The sequence below is a fragment of the Pungitius pungitius genome, unplaced genomic scaffold (assembly GCF_949316345.1).
Source record: "Pungitius pungitius unplaced genomic scaffold, fPunPun2.1 scaffold_111, whole genome shotgun sequence".
NCBI lineage: Eukaryota > Metazoa > Chordata > Actinopteri > Perciformes > Gasterosteidae > Pungitius > Pungitius pungitius.
In genome coordinates, this window is record NW_026909807.1 from 1 (window position 1) to 15,290 (window position 15,290).

The following is a 15,290-nucleotide window of genomic DNA, read 5'->3' on the forward strand; positions in this document are numbered from 1 at the left end:
GCAAGAAAGGAGCGATGCATTGCTGGAATTTCAAACTTTCCGTTCATTGTAATGTTTTATGGATATTTAATTTATAAGGAAGATTCTCATTAAAGTCTCATACTGTTATGAACTAGACTTTTGGTAAAGATTCCTTCTAGTTTTCTGACTTTTTTTCAGATTCTTTTATATAATCAATTTAATGACAAATGATTACGTTTTTTAGGGGGGGTTGACAAATACTCATTCACTCAATACACAAATAAACTGTGATATTTTCTTGAAAATGACAGAGTGGGAGACAGAAAACAGGAAAGCACACAAAAAGCGGTCATTTCCGATGCTTCCCAGAGAACCAGACAGTTTGGGATTTTTTACCAAGAACGTTGCCACAGACAACAGCACATAATAACGCTTTCATCAAGTGGGCCGAAAAGGTCACAGCGACGACCTACTTTAGTAAAACAAACCGCTTCATTGTATCAGTGGGGAGGAAAGAGGGAGAAAAACCAAAAACAGCCTTTAGCTCGGCGCTCCCGTGACTTGTGTTCTTCTCACAGAGTTCACATGACCCACCGTCACATGATCTGTCTCCCAAACCGTCTCCCTCCCTCCAACAGGAACCCTAAACGCTCACCTGAAACAGAAGGGCCAGACGGCGGCCTCCGAGGCGCCGGTGTGGTCGCTGAACGGGAACCAGAACGACCGCTGGAAGCAGGCGAAGGTCAGCATCCGTCCCACGGCGTCCTTCCAGGTGAGAGACGACCCGACACGCAGCAGCGCCGCTCCCCCCCCCCCCCCCCCCCCCCCGGTTCCCCTTCGCCCTTTGTTTTGACTCAAGTTGTTCAAAGTCATTTTTTGTTCCCACTTCTGACGGTTTGAAACAAACACTCGCAATGTGCACTTCATCTTTCTTATATACAAATGTCTGCCTCCCCACTCCCCCCTCCTCCCCCCAGGTGGTCCTCGAGGGTATCCGAGGCCCGGGCATCGAGGGGGACATCGCCATCGACGACGTCACGCTGGAGGAAGGGGAGTGTCGAGACCCACCGCCCAGTGAGTAGCCTCCTCCCGTCCGAGCCCCGCCTTCTTTCTCTCTAGATTTCCAAACGTCCTTCCAACGTGCCATGGACGTGAATCGGGTTAATCCTATTTGCATTGTTCACGTCACCGGTGGAAGATGACCCGGCATCTGACTTTGGTCCATACAAGGTCTTCTTTTCATGAATCGTTTCGTTCGGATCGATTCTGATTCAGAGCGACGAGGTCGATGCCTTCGGAGTTTGAGTCATGCAAAGAATGCTGCGTATCGATCTGAGATGACGTGACTTCATGCAACATAGATATTCATTAATTAATCCTATCATACAGGTTAATTGTGCATTGAAGCATTAGTTTTTTTGGTAAATAAATGTATTTGTTTTGTTGCCAAAAGCCACCCGGCCAATCACCAATCATCATGCTAAGCTAAGCTAAGCAGATGCTAGCTGCAGCTTCATCTTTATATGTATCATAAATGTATATAAAATAAACTGGTACCATGATATTCTGTCTCTTTCCTTTCTTCTCGTTGCAGATCTGAGCGCCGACGCTCCGTCCACGTCCTCCCATATATGGCTGCTATGCGTCACCTTGGTGGTGACCCTCCTGGGAGGTCAGAGGTGACCCTCCTCCCCGTCATCTCAGAGGCGAAGATTCAGACCCACCAGTCTGAGGACTGTACCCTCGGCATCCAATCACCAAAGATTCATGCATCCTGGAAGCGGCAAGGGTCCCCTGCTAGACCTCGGAGGCCCGAAATTAACGAGAGAGAGAAAAATTCAAGATTTTTAAAAAAGATGCGCAATTTTTTTTTAGAGAGACCTCTTTTACAGAAACATCCTTGGCGCAGGACGGTGGACGTCTTTACGAGCACAAAGACAGGTGGCCGATGGATAAAGCCTGGACTTTGCCAAAAAAAAAGAGTTCACGAGCGTCGAAGGAGGACTGTTTGTAAAGCACAAGAACAGTTTTATGAAATACGAAAATAATCAAAGGCAGCGGAGCACAGACGCTGCGGACTTTTTGAAGAGGAAACAGCGTTTCCCGGCTTACAAACACATGGAATCAGACCTTTCTCTGTGTATCTTCATCTCCATCTTCAAACCCTCGGCACGTCTCTACCTGCTCGGTGCTGAACCGTCGGCGACATTTTGTTCCGTGTGCTTATCCGACGACTCCCCCCAACCCCCCCCCCCCTGTAGCTGCCTATGTATCTATTAACACTATGCTCACGAGTCCAAGTGGCCAACCGACGGAAGGGTGGCAGAACATTGAATGCCGGAGGAATCGGCAGGGGAGCAATCAGCCGGACCGCAGGCCAGAGGAGGAGGAGGAGGAGGAGGAGGAGAGGAGGGATGGGGAGGAAGAAGAGGGGGAGGGGGGGTGGGGGGGAGTGTGGGGCCTGACTGGAGTACTCCGTCGGCCGGTGGAACGGAAGCCACTTTACTTTCTGCCATGAAACAAAGTGCCTTCAGAGTACAAACCGCGCGGCGAGACCGTTACTCGACATCGAAACACGCCGCCGCTCACGCTTCCTCCGATGGGCTATTTTCTACATGTTCATTTCGCCCCACAAGTGCTGAGGGAGCACGGGAGAGGGGGGGGGGGGTTTAACTCCTGATTGAACAGTGGCCTGTTTGTGTGTGTGTGTGTGTGTGTGTGTGTGTGTGTGTGTGTGTGTGTGTGTGTGTGTGTGTGTGTGCATGCGCCGAAGCCTCTGCCCCATGCAGAGTCCAGTGTGAGGTCAGCTGACCAGGAAGTGCTGGCAGAACAAGTCTGTTTTTTGTGCAGGACGACGAGCTCGCGCAGGAGGATGAAGACGCTTGATTGAATGAATTCTCCACTCTCTGATCCCATAATTCTCCCCCCCCCCCCCCCCCCACCCCACCCCCCCTCCCATGGGCGAGCATTTTTTAAAACAAAAGAACAACTGCTGAATAAAACGTTGCTTTGTACAGGGAGGAGAGCAGGAACTTTGGGACTGCAGGCCCTTCATTGGGGCCCCCGTCCTCCACCATTTATATGGAACACTATGAGAATAAAAGATAATAATGACCATAATAGTAGTCATGATATTTTATTACTCTAGCGGGAATGTTTCTCTGCTTTTACACAAACTGTGAAGATTGACTGTGGAAGATCTACCTGAGACCATAACCTTAACCAGCGGGGTTTTTAAAAAAAAAATTGTATTGTAAAAAAGAGAAAATAAGAAAATGAAAAATTCCGTCCATTGTTGGTTATGACAAAATGTTTTGAGGACTTGTGTCTTGTTTCTTATTTTTTCCGTTGAAGATGAATTTACTTCCTTTTTCTCTTCTTGTTGTCTCCCTTTGCATCGCTTAAGTATCAAAGCTGATGGAAGCATAAGAAGTCAAACCAATTTGGTAACTGTATAACTTGTAAATGTTAAAGAAGCTCTATTCAAAGGTTTATGATAAATGTTTTTTTTGTGTTGGAGTACAGGAAGCACAACATAACAGTTCCAGGCCCCGACATATAGAACCCATTTTGTATTTCTTTGCACACGTGTGTGTGTGTGTGTGTGTGTGTGTGTGCGTGTGTGTGCGCCCCCCCCAAACCAAGTCCACGTCCAACGCTAAACGCATCATTTATATTCAAATGTATCGTGCCACCGAAACGCTGTGCGACGGAGTGGGAAACCCAGTCCAGAGGGTGAAGGGGACTCCTGGTTGCATTTGGGCCGCTTGGCGCCGTGTAGCCTGGTCCGAGCGGGTCCACAGCCGTGCACAACGAACATCGGGCACACGTGTGTGGAAGAGCGGAAGCAGGATGGCGGGCATTTCAGGGCGTCCTAATAATTCCATTAAAGGCTAAATGATATTATTACAGAGACATTATCACAGCTGTTTTCTGCTTTTATTTATTTTATTTCTTCCCATGAGGCCCAGATCATAATGAATGTAAATGGAGTTATTTTCTAACAGTCTTACTAGATGTAATGTTTTACTAAAACATGTTTTTTGTGTGCTTTTGATGATGAGAACTTTCAGACTTTCATAGGTTGTTTTGGACACATCAAGAACAAAGAGATTTGTGTGACTTTGACACAGACTTTGACACAATTCCCCCCCCCCCCCCTCCAAAAAAAATGCAAGCTCAGATAAAGCATCCATTAGCTATTTGCTATCTCCTCCTGTGAAATAGCAAGTAATGAAAAGTGCCAAAGTGCCCTTTATGTGCTCAGTATGGATATGAGTTCCTTTAGAGATGTTAGCACCTGTTCCTTTTTACCGGCACCCTGGTCACCTGGTCACCTTCTCCTGTGACCTGCAGCACCTGGTCACCTTCTCCTGTGACCTGCAGCACCTGGTCACCTTCTCTTGTGACCTGCAGCCCCTGGTCACCTGGTCACCTTCTCCTGTGACCTGCAGCCCCTGGTCACCTGGTCACCTTCTCCTGTGACCTGCAGCCCCTGGTCACCTGGTCACCTTCTCCTGTGACCTGCAGCCCCTGGTCACCTGGTCACCTTCTCCTGTGACCTGCAGCACCTGGTCACCTTCTCCTGTAGTAGTTTCACTTTAGCTTAGCTTAGCACAAAGACTTGGTGACAAGTGGGAACATCGAGCAAACAGGCGTACTTCTCCAAAGCTCTAGCTTCTAAATGACAGCTTCTATATCGTCCCTATACTTTTTTTTTTGTTCGAATTATATCAGCATGAGAAAAACACACCTGAATCGAAAGAAAGAAAAAAAACAAAGATTTTCCTCCTGCTTTTGTGGTGTTTATTAATAAATTCTGGGTACTTTCAGCTACTAAACTTCCAATCCGTGTGAAGGACGTCTTGTTAGATTTTTCCCAGGGAACTGTACATCCAACCATCCTTTCATTTCCTTTTCACCCCGTGTCAGCTCCTGCCCCTTTTGTGTGCACGCCAGATGTAATGAAAGTCCACCTCCAAGTACAATCGGAGCGGATTAACGGAACCTGAACGCGTAAACAGCGCCGCGTTCGCCGACTTCGCTTCCCGAGGGGCCCAAGGTTTCCTGCAGTTGCTCACCGGCTAACGAGTGCGTGGCTTTTTAAAGCGCCACGAGTCCTTCAAAAAGGCCTCCGCCGCCGCCGCCGCCATCATCTCAAATTGGAAGGTCTCCATTTGACGCGGCGCGTGGGCGTTCAGTGATGGGTGCTGCCTTCGCAAATAGAGCGCAGTATTAGTGCGGGAGGAGCAAACCTCCACCGTGTGGGCTGTGTACAAAGTTTTAACCTTCATGTCTTCAGCTCGTGTGCCAAAGCGCGTAGTCCCCCCCCCCCGTTACACATGAGGCGTTTGCCACAGTTGAATTCAATTGCATTAGATAGTAAAAAAAAAAAAGGCAAAGGGCTTTAACCATTGGGTTGGAGGGAAGCAGGGTGAATATGGCACGTTTTGCCTTTTGTGCGACATTAACGACGGGGGGGGAAACATGGTGGGGGGGGGGGGTGTTGGTGGATGAACGTACCCAGTATTTACACCAATGCCGCTGTAAAAGCAGGCATCGAGGCGCCGGTGGGCTGCAACTTAATTGGTGCAACGTGCAGCGCGCTGAATCGGTTTTCCCGGGGTTCTGTGCTGAATCGGATGAAACTTTTTCCACGTGAGCTGAACCGTGACCGGTTGCTTACGCGAGGAAATGTAATTTGAAACAAAGTATTGCCTTAATTCCTAGAACATGCGTACTTTGTAATGTTATAAACTCCGAGTTATGCTCCTGTCGTTCCTGAAAGGTGTTTTTCTTTTCTTTTTAAAAAAAAATTCAGCTCCAATTTTCTCATTTAACTCTCCACCAGCTATATAATTATCCGGTAATGTATTATTCCTAGCATGAATTTAAATGATTGATACCTAGTGCTTCAAGGGTCTCTAAAAGGAACAGTCCCAACATTTCTTGTCGAGTGGAAATGTTCTCATTTTCTGTTCAACCTGAGAAGGGCTTTGTCACATCGTGCCATTCATCGCGCTGTTTCAGCACCCTGAATAACCCGTTCAGTTCCACCAGTGCGATACAATTGTAAGCGATAGCCCCAATTATGACTACACACGTCCCCCCCCCCCCCCCCCCCCCACCCCCCCTGCTTTATTGATCCGGCGAAGCAAATTGGCACCAACAGCTTTTTGTGGGTCGAGCCACGAGGGAATAATCTTTCAGAAAAGTGTTCGTCCCAACGGGAAGGAAACGTCTGTCAGAATGACCACCGGGTTGAATGTGCTTTCAAGCGTATGAGTCGCCCCCCCCCCCCCCCCTCACATTTTAAAAGACCCCTGGGAATAATTCGGTTTGATGGCGTGACATCAAAGTCGTGGAGAAAGCTGTTTTTGAAGTGATGTTATTTATCTCGTTGTTTGCCGACACCCTGTAATGATGACCTGTCACTCTTCTCTGTTTTGTGCTCTATATTTATATACGATCAGGCTTCCTTTCTCCGCCCCCCCCCCCCCCCCCTGTATTACTTTTGGATTCATCACCCGTTTTTTTTTTTTGTGCCATACCTGCAACTAATGAAAAAATAAAGAAAAGGAATATTTTACGGGGCCGTGTTGAGTAAATCTTCCGTTTGTACAGAATGGAACACAATGTCGTGCATTATGAGCACGGCGATTTCACACCTACCCCCCCGCCCCCCCCCCGCCTCGACGCGACACTTCCGTCCCCGCAGCCCTTTCGAAAAGGGACAGGCGAGCTGTTCCCGAAGTGACCACCTGTCTCTCACTCAAAGGCCGGCCAAACAAAAGCCTTTTGTGTTGTGCAAATTGTCCTTTTTTTTTTGACGCCGGCCCCCAGTTTGCGGTCCTTCCGAGCTGAGGGCAGGCGAGTGATTGCCGGAGAAAATGCACAAAGTGGAATAAGAGGCGCCGCGTGGAAGCGGCTCGAAAGTCAACCAAAGGTCGACGCTGCCGCTCTGTGCTGCTCCACTGTTTATTGCATCTGAAAAATGTGAGAACAACACGAGCCGCTGGTCACGATGCGTCTTCTGTCAAAATCAGAGAGGGAAAAAAAACAAAAAAACAAATATTTGTTGCGAAGAACAGTAGACATTGTGCTAAGCTAATGCTTCATGCTAAGCTATATCCAATTTCCCAGTTAGCCACCAAGAAAGGCCAAGCTCGCATCTTCTTTTTTTATTTATTTTATAAGGTCTCCAGCTTTTTTTATTTGCAGGACGGGATTGTGGTTCACCGGGTACGTCCTCCGCCTGCTACCCAACACATGTGTTTACAGAGCTGCCAACTCTCACGCTTTCGCCGTGTGACACACGTTTTTGCCTGTTTTCACACGTTTTTGCCTGTTCTCACACGCAATCAACGCCACACATCTAATTTCTCACGCCAAAAAAAAAAAAAAAATCCGGCCGAGACTCGTTCGTTCCTTTTTTAAAATCCCCCCCAACGATAGATGGCGCTGATGAGCGCCACTGCGCCACATGCGCTGCGCCCCGAATTAAGCCACAGAAGAAGAGACACCAGTGGCGCGAAAGAAAACCAAAACAGACGAAGAAACGGTCACTACCGACTAGCTAGGTATGTAGCAACGAAATAGCATCCAGTTCACTACTCACTCTCTTAAACTTTAAATCTTAAGTAAAGTATTCGTTTGTGAATGTGAACATGTTTAACTAATCTCGTGTCGTTTTTTGGCTGAACATAAATCATGGAGTGCTCTTTAAGAATACAGCTATTCACAACATGGGTATGGTTTCAGTTAAGAATTAGTATAATACCATTCTAATCAAAATACCAATCTACCTACCAACACTGGTCGATGAATAAGGCTTATTACATGTGGTGCGTAGACAATAGTTTTCTGGTTGAATGTTCAGCTCAAGTCGAGAATGCTGAAGATGAATCAGAATAAGTTCAGGTATTGCACGTTTAGCAGACCACTCAAAATCCACTAGAATGCAGGAAATCACATCTATATAAACCAAAATGTCATTGGGGGGGGGGGGGGGGGTGGACCTTCAGCTATGTCTGCTTCACAAAATGTAACTAACATTGTCCCATCTCCAATAGGCTGCCCCTATAAGTGGCTTTGTGCCTCCCCACAAACCACCAGAATGCAGGGTACAACATGGCAAATTAATTCCAATTCTCTGATATATGAGCCACCAACATGTGCAGTTGGCAGGTATGTGTTTACATTCATAAGGATGATTGTGGGGTGGGGGATGGGGGGGGGGGGGGCTGTCAATATTGTCCTACTTTTGTAAGAAAATAATTGGGCAACACTGGGCTAATACATGTTTTGGTTTTGACTTTAAACCACAAACATATTCTCTCAATTTCCAAAGGTCATTAAAAACAATCCTGACGAGTACCGCAACGCATGTCCGGGTGATTCCTTCACGCGGTTTTGGCGCGACGAGGACTTCGCTCTCATGCCGCCCAAACTGCGTCTTCACCCCTGAGAGGCAAGTTCTTAACCCTGACTCTACCACTTGTGTGTGGGTTTTTTTTTTCAGCACTGTAGCCTGAGGGAGTGTTTTATTGTTTTATGCAGATTTTATCTCTTTTAGCCTCAGGCCTCAAGGCTGTCCACCAATTTAGAGGATACGCACACCGGCGTGACTTTGTGCAACACGCTCACACCATAAAAAAAGCAACAACTATTGTTTGCCGTTAATTTGTGTTTCCCCGACAAGCTGCAATCTCCTTGAAGGTTGTTTTGCCCCCGCACTGAAGAAGCGAAGATCTAATCCCCTCCACAGATATCTAAGTGGTGATCTCATTTAGTTTGTGCAGATTTATGAAGAATTACAATTACTGCGAAGGGAAGGGTTGGTAATTGGAGCACATTTATTCAGAAGGTTGTCGAGTGCGCGATCCGCACGATGCTCCCGCACACGAGGTGCTTAAAATAATCTTACAGGGTTCTAAAGGCTCTGCAAAGTTGGCTGGTGGCCTTTATCATCTCGTTTTATCCAGCAGCAAACCTGCTTTTCGTCCAGGATAATAAGTCACTCCCATAAAAATTCCGATTCTGTTGTTTCCGCGGCTGATGAACCCCCCGCACCTGGCATCCCGAAGCCCGTCTTACATCACGTCCTGTTCCGCTTTTCACCGACACCGCGCGCCGCTCGCGGGGTCACGGGGGATGCCCCGGTCAATTAGCTGGGACACTGTGGGACGTCCTTTTAAGACTTAATAAGCACAGAGTTACTGTTTTTAAGTAGGATTCAAACATTTTCACAGAATTGAACAATATTTAGAAAACAACAGATCAGGCAACAGAGTAAAAGTCATTTTTTTTTAACCTTCAACACCTGCATCTGGAGTACAAAATCAGTGGCTAAGCAATTAGCATTTCTCCACCTGTTGGGGGAGGGGGGGGGCGGGGGGAGTTACTTCCTGTCGTCCTGCGGCATTGAGTCCTGCATTGTCTGATGCGGGAATGGGGCCAGAGCTCCTCCACAGAACGGCGCGCCGCCTCGTCGTTTTGTCCTCGCAGGTAATTCGGGGAACGGAGAGGAGAGATTCTGCTGAACATCTGCTGACGTTCTGCCCAACTCGATGAGGATGACAGTGAGAGGCAGCCATTTCTGCATTGTAACACCGTCTCATGTAAAAAATCGATTATGTCCAGAGGATGATTCTACATGTCCCCCCCCCGATGGGAGGAGCAAGATTCTGCTCCCGACGTGTTGGTGAAACAAAAGAAATCTGTTCATTCACATTCACATTCTTGTTAATCAATGTAAAGAAGACATCTAATTGGACACGTGCCAGTTAATTCTTCCCTCAGCATCTCTGTCACGACCTCTGGATGCACAGTTTCTTCGCTCGGTGACTGAGCAATGAACATGAATCACGATCGCAATATTTTCCCCCGGATCACTTCTCAAAGAGCTAATTGACAAAAAGGGATTTTGTGTGTTGTGTTTACTGAGTATAATGCTCATGAGCTGCCTCGATAATGATCGCCGCTCCTTTGCATATCAATCAGGTGATTCATTTGCTCGGTGTGAATCGTGAGATTATCCGCAGCAGCTCCTGGGCTTGTGAGGCTTTCCTCTGCCGTTAAAAGAGTTTCTGATACATAAGGGTCTGTGTGTCTTTCCCAAAGACACCTCGCCGAATTCACTCCCTCCACCGGCGCCCCCCCCCCGCGGCTTTGAGCTCACACGACGAACAAGGTCGGGCCGCAAGGTTGTCCGCCAGGTGAGCGCTGCCTCTCCGCCTCTCAGGTGGAGAGTGGTCGTCAGGTCTGTTCAGCATCTGTTCAGAGCGAATGGGCGTGGCCACACCGCCGACCTTTGACTAATCCGTCCTTCCATTTAATGCGAGCCCGGGAATTTATAACTCACAGTGGCTTCCAATGCCCTCGAAAGCATCCAGTGGTCCAACGTGTGGGGCTTTATTTGTCTTTGAAGGAGCCGTATTTGGTTGATGTTGTAGGAGATGAAGATAAAGCGTGACGTTTACCTGAGTACACTGTGTTGTTATCTGAATACCACCTTGTTTAGCCAACTTATCTTTGTCTAAACCACCAGCGTGGCGCCGTTAGCGCGGTCAGCCCCGAGACGCGCCGAGAGCCGTCAGGAGTCAATCCAAACGCCGCCGATACGGCGATCCCGTCCCATTGATTTCCATCCCGCGTTTTAGAGAGTGACGGCGGTGCAGCGCGGAGGTGCCCGAGGGAATGACTCACGATGCGGTTCGACGGAGCCGCGTGCTCTGCAAACAGAATTAGGTCAACGCCACACGGAGCCTGGAAATCGTTTTCAATTCACACTCCCTGAGTCAGCATGAAAACAAAGTGACACGACGCGAGGAGAGTGAAAGGATTGCTCATCAATCACCACGACTGTAGAATGTTGCACCTGATGACAACCAAACTAAAGGATGGGACAGTTAGTATTATGGGATTATTAAGTATCCCATTAAGTATGAACAGGAGGAGTGCTTGTTGTGAAGTTCTATCACTGTATCAGTAAAGGTCTTACACAACCTCCTACCCACTGAGGCCCCTTCTGATGGATGGATGGATGGATGCATAGGAGCATACATGGATGGATACCTCGATGGATACATACATGGATGGATGCATAGGAGCATGCATGGATGGATACATGGATGGATGGATGCAGAGGAGCATAGGCGGATGGATACATAGATGGATACATGGATGGATACATAGATGGATACATGGATGGATGGATGCAGAGGAGCATAGGCGGATGGATGGATGGATACATGGATGGATACATAGATGGATACATGAATAGATGGATACCTCGATGGATACATGGGTGGATGGAAATCCTCCATCAATCAGAGAGAACCTCCTTTCCATTAACATATGTCACTTCTCATCTGTATGTGAGTTGACTGGAAATCATTTCGAAAAAATGTGGGTTGTTCAGATCCCTGGTTCCACTTAACAGGTCGCGGTTCTTCCCGATTCCTCGACCCAATCCGCCCCGCGGCATCGTAAACCCGTTTTCACCCTGACAGAAGCCTGAAATCTCACCAAACTCAATTGCTTTCATTTGGTTTGAGGTTTTGTTTTTTTTTGCGACGGATGCAGAGGAGCTTCGGCCTGGAATGCGATCGGCTGCACGTGCTCCACGTGAAATGACATTCATCAAGCTGGACTGATGGATCTGCTTTCACAAGCAGGGATGGTATCGTGCAGCATGACATGGCATTCGTTTCGTGTTTTGTTTCAAATCGGCCAGAGAGTCAGGACTTGGCTCACTGCGGCTGTGGGGAACAAAGCAGCGTGTGCCAGCTCTTCTCCCAGAGGACCAGACCCTCTGCTTGGGTGAAGAAAAACAACAAGGAAGACGGTGCCCTAGAATCCCAGACTAAATCTCCTCAGTGCATGAAACATGACAATATGTTTCTTACACCCACGTTGTCATATAATGTCAGTACTCATTTTGAGACATGCTGGAAGTGCGGCTCTATGATCCACCTTGGTTTGGACGTTGATGTCTACTGATTTTTCTGTAACTGAACAAACAAAAAATGAATGAAATTTTAGGTGAAAATATAGAATGGCTGCTGTGAGGAGGTTCTGCCCAACTCATTTTTTTAAATTAAAATTATAAGCCAATAGCTGTCTCCAAATAATACCAAATAGACTTAAAGCTACAGCCAAGAGCGGCAGGAGCCACTTAGCCGCTGCATGCAGTCTCACACACACACACACACAGAAGCCAGTTATTCCCTGCTTTGCATAAACCAATAATGTAATGGAGGGAAAGTCATTCCCTGATGAGCACTGTTATGAATAATTTAAAATAATACAGATGAAAACCATCTCAAACTTTTAAACTGGCTCCAATCAGTTATTCGAAAAGTCTATAAAGAAATGTAATGGCAGCCAATGGATGTAACGTTGCAGAACCACAGCACAAATAAGATGAGTTGCTTGCATTTATACCCAATTAAATGTAATAAGTTGGCTTGATTATTGCCGTGATGGATCGTAGTCGAGCCTGCACAGCCGCTCAGTGGCCTCTGCTGCGCCTTCGCGGGTAGAAACGCTGCAGAGGTGCGTTTGTTTTTCGTGGCTCGGGGACTTCTGTCGATACACCCGAGGGACGTGGTGACCACGGCGAGCAGGAGAAAGAAGCATGCCGTCTCACCGATGGAGATATAAGGACCCACGGTGGAGCTAAAAGCCTGCAGCTGAAGTCAGCCCCTTCTGGCTCGTTGTGAGGGGTGTGTTCCATTCCGCTGCAGCTTTACACTAAACGTACGCGTCTGACAGCGGGATCAAAAATATTATGGGAAAAAGTATGAAAATATTAGATTGAATTATTTTTTTTAAGTCGAAAAAGGTTTGGAGAAAAAAGTCTAAATATATTATAGAAGAAAAACAAAGAATATTTGTTTACATAGTTCTGCGTTGAGGTGAATTCTGCAGAGGGAAGTTAGACCAATAGTTGCTAGTAGTAGCTCATGTGTTGCACCCATATTGTGCTCACTTCCACAGCAAATGAAATAGTCTGTCCCCCATATTTACCTCCTGGAAGTCCCTTACACCCATAAAACCATCGTTCTGCTCTGCTGGCTGTTTCCTGCATTCGACCACCTGGTGAGGGGACTAATGGCTCCCCTCGTGCCTGAAGACTACTTCCTCTGCACATCCGTACACAACATCCCCTTCAACAGTAAAGATCATTCTGGTAGGATGGTGCTTTATGATATGCAGCAAAAAAAAAAGCAATGAATTCAGATAATGATGTAGTTAGCAGGTAAAGCATCACTTTACTCAAAAGGACACAAAACATTATGTTACTGTATAATAAAATGTAATTAGAAATGTAGCAGTTGACTCAGTTCATTATGGCCTAATTGGTCATTAAGATAGCCTCAAAAGCCATTATTTAAATTAGCAATTCGTTAATCATACCATTTGATGAATGTATGACTTGTTCTCCGAGTTTCTGTGTGATTGTGCCGCCGGCTGCATACTGTTGATGATCGAAAAACAAATGAACAAAGCGCGATCGATGCTGTTCAATCGTTTCCCCCCCCCCCCCCCCAGGCCTCGCCCCGAACCCCCGGGGGCCCGCCGGGACACCGTGGAGGTCGCAGCCGGCAAAGGGAGACGCTGATCTCACCTTCACCACGCTCTCCCCCTGCCTGCGGGGCGAGGGAGGGGGGAATCGAGCCGTGGGCGATTAGGTTAATGAAAGAGGGAAATGGAGGGAGAGGACGAGAAAAGGTGGCCGGGGGGGTGGGGGGGTGGGGCAAACGAGTTTGGAGGAGAGCCGATCCGATTTGAGCTGACGGCTTTAAAGCGCGGCGTCGAGGCGCTGATTGGCACAGAGGGAATGAGAGCCCAGACACGCTGTCACCGGGGGGGGGGGGGGGGGGGGGCAGCAGAATTACTTTAAATGTCCTGTTTTTGGAGCCTTCTTTTATCGACTGGGAGGTCAGTGGAAACAACGCAATCACTCACTCACCCCCCCCCCCCCCCCTCCCTCTCCCGAAGTTCCCTGTCGCTGACTGAGTTAAGCTGAGGTGTCGTTTGAAAGCTCCGCTTGGCAGATCTTTACGTTGAGACACAACAGTTGAAGGAAAGCTGCCAGAGAGCTGAGGATCGAATCAAATGGAACCGACAAGAGGGAAAAAGGTTCTGCATAATTATTCATATCGGGTCAGGATGCTGGCTGTGACCACCCTGGAATGGTAATGTAGTAATACTTAGTATAACAGTATTAATATGTCGAGGAGACAGGGCTGTAAACACATTAATATGATTCCCTGATTGTGCATCACATTAACGTAATGCTTCGCTATCACAGGACATTATAAACCAAATCATTATTCTCTGCAGCCTTCTGTAGCTGCATGAAGGTTCACATGCATTTCTCACACAACCCTCTTCATTGCTTTCGCACTTTATGTTGCAGTTTGAGCCAAGTTGAGAGCGTTTAGGTTTTTGCCTGCGGTGCCTCCACTGCGGCAGTCTACCGCGACGTTAGCGCCTTCGATAAAAGTCAAGTGAGTCGTGCAGGGTGCGCGTGTTTATGATCTAATCAGTGGACACGTGACCCCGTCTTTATCGCGGGTGTCGTTTCAAGCAAATGAAGCCTGACCCCTTTGCTGGGAGGGAAGTAAAAACATTTTTTTTAAAAGACTCTGGCTCAGTGATTTAACCACTTGAATTCCAAGCATATCGCGTACAAGACGGATCCACGAGTTTCTCTGGGGTCCGATTTTTCACTTTTCACAATTTGAACAGCCCGTATTTGTTCTATTACCTACGACCAGTGGACTTTGTCCTGTGTCATGGGTTTCTTTCTCACTCCAATTGAAACCATGTAGCGGGCCGGTGTATTGTAATGTATTCAGAGCATCGATTATTTAGCGCTGCGGCTCGTCTGTACTTCTACCTGCTGCGTAAGCAAGTGTTTGGTCCCCAATTTCTCCATTTAGAACAATTCTTAAAAAATTTTTTTTTTTTTAAATCAGCTGCGTCTTGCACCGCTCGTATGTCTTTTTTTTTTCATGCCTGATACAAGCTTCATTCCAGGCCTTGGAAATGGACAATCTTGTTTAAATTCAGTGCACGGGATGAGGCTCATTTGATTGCCAGTCCTGTCACTTCTGCTGGAGCCTGAGAGCATGGTTGGGATTGGGCCTGTCACTGTGCTGGTGTTGGAGAAGCATTTATTTTGGTGATATACTCCCAGCATTGCTCCGTATGTGCCAATTTGTCTCAAGCGTTGGCCCCTTCCCGTCGTTTTGGGCTCCTCGGGACATCTTGACATTCAGCGTTCAGAACAGACAAAACAAAAAAGGGTCTTTGAG

The 15,290-nt window shown here is 47.4% G+C and overlaps 1 long non-coding RNA gene across 1 annotated transcript; it reads left to right on the forward strand.

Annotated features, from left to right (window-relative positions):
• The first annotated feature begins 202 nt into the window (after nt 1-202).
• LOC134109785 (uncharacterized) lies at nt 203-5,762 on the forward strand. The gene is made up of 3 exons (XR_009943180.1): nt 203-733; nt 939-1,035; nt 1,556-5,762. It is a non-coding gene; the product is annotated as an uncharacterized LOC134109785 (long non-coding RNA).
• Nucleotides 5,763-15,290: the final 9,528 nt, after the last annotated feature.